This window comes from Cibotium barometz, chromosome 14 (assembly GCF_041138505.1).
Source record: "Cibotium barometz isolate CiBa-2024 chromosome 14, ASM4113850v1, whole genome shotgun sequence".
Classification (NCBI taxonomy): Eukaryota; Viridiplantae; Streptophyta; class Polypodiopsida; order Cyatheales; family Cibotiaceae; genus Cibotium; species Cibotium barometz.
Window position 1 is genome coordinate 49,849,018 of NC_141059.1, and position 2,299 is coordinate 49,851,316.

Below are 2,299 nucleotides of genomic sequence, written 5' to 3' on the forward strand. Positions count from 1 at the left end.
AGTAAGCTGATCATGAATGTAACAATCCGTATCTCGAGCAAATCAGCTAAGTGAGGATTTTCCAGCTTCATATGCTTTGCCACATTCGCCCATAATGTACCCTCTCCGACTAATGAAAGTAGTTCTTATAAGTCAGGGCGTGGGGCATAGAGAGGGTATGGTACATTATGCTGTTTTGTTGGAGTGATTTCTCAATATGCTTCTGGCATGATTCGGCGTGTGGGCTCAAATGGAATGATTTGCATGAGTACCTTAAACATTAACTTTGGCTTCAAAAGAGGATTGCTTGCATGAATGAACCCCTTTTACTGCTCTACAGCAGCAGCTAACAAAGAATCCAAGATGGTATCATCAGTAAATGCCTCAAGATTATCGTGTGGAATGGTGTGTCGTACCTCTTGAGAGTGTCATGTTGGGGAGATGGGTGAGGTGCCAGTACCTTCTTGGGGGTGAGAGTGTTAGTAAATCTATCTCGGGAGGATAGAAAGATGAGAAAATACAGTCAACTTGAGAGGTGGGATATGGGTTAAGTAGCTTACTACGCGGCATTAGAATAGACATGGTAAGTTGATTTTGAAAATGAAGAAGAAGATTCTTCTTGACCCTGACCTATGCTAGGGTGTGGGTGGCTAGGCTTATGAGACTTAATAAAGTCTTGTAAGTTTGGAATTTCTTCGGCATTGATAGTGGGATATTCTATGTGGGTAGCATCAAAATTGTATTGTTTGTAAATATTAGTGTAGAGTTTTAGAATGCTAAAAGGATGATATAGAGTGGACTCACATAGATTTAGATGTTTGTGAGTGTTATATACCTCTAGCCACCCATGACTTATAACCCATTGGTAACTATGTGCTACTAAATTATAGTTGGCTGGCATCTCTGGAATGTCATCTAGGACAAACACGTCTAATTTTTCCACACTCTTAACCATAATTTCTGAGTTTTGGAGAACGCGACACCAACTACAAAGGTTTATCCGATAGGATGTAGAGGCTAGAAAAAGATGTCCTGGGGATTAGTTAATACTAAGTTTCCCACCATGGACATACATCCACATATTCATGCTCCTCTCCTCAGAAACCCAAACCACGGCAGATAGTCGAGAATCCCATGGGAGATTTGATAAAATGGTGCTTCCGACACCATACATGAGGATAAGGTCCCCCGTTTTCAGTTCTTTTTGCTTAAGGTTTTTGTCAAACCAATGTTTCCTGCATAGTTTTTCAACCATGAGTCCGTGTGATGCTATCAGTATAGTCTCATCAAGCTTCTCTAAGTAAATTAGCCTTTCAGCTAATGCATTCTCTGTTAGACACTCTTGTGTATGGCAATCCTTAAGCTTGGGACTAGGTATTCCATGGGCATACCTGCTTCCACACCATAAGCTAGACAGAAGGGAGTGTAACCTGTCGTCGTCGTTACCTTATATGATGTTCGATAGGCCCATAGGGCTGCTGTTGTCAGCTTATGTTCCCAGTCTGCTCGACTTGCTTCCAAGGTTTTTGTCAAGATAGTACATAAAATCTTGTTTGTACTTTTGCTTGACCATTGGCCTGTGGATAATAAGGTGATGATTTTCGATGGATCACTAAGAATCCCGCAAGTAAATGATCAACCGCCTCATTGATAAAATGTGAGTCGTGATCACTAACCAATTCTAATGGGCAGCCGAACCTCGAGATGATTTGCTCGTATAAAAATTTTGCAGTTGTTTGTGCATCAGCTCTCTTTGAGGCTCTGGCTTCTGCCCATTTTGTGAAATAGTCTGTGGCCACCATGATCACGTATCGGGCTTGGGATGGATGTGCCGTTGGACTAATAGGTCACACAAAATCTATTCCCCATTTCTCAAATAGTTGTCTTACAATAATAGGGGTTAGCGGCATCTTGTTCTTTTGTTGTGTGGGATAGTGAAACGTTGACATTCTTCACATCTTTTGACAAATTCTATGGCATCTCCGAATAACATAGGCCACCATAGTCCTGCTTGAAGCACTTTTCGAGCTGTGATTTCTCCAGCAAAATGCCCGCCTGCTATCTTTAAATGAGCTTCTTCCAATATGGTGACAAATTCATCTTCTCTAACGCATCTTTTGAGCACATTATCTTTTCCTAGCTTATATAGTTCTCTCGTAAATCAGTTGATAAGGTGCAACAAGCTTGATAAGCCACCACATTTTATCTTTGTTCAAAGGTATTTCCCGCGCGAAAAACCATAAGCTAGATACTCTGAGATTTCCTCACTCCATTCGGGTACCATGTCCAACTTGAATAAACAAGCATCAGGGAGATCATC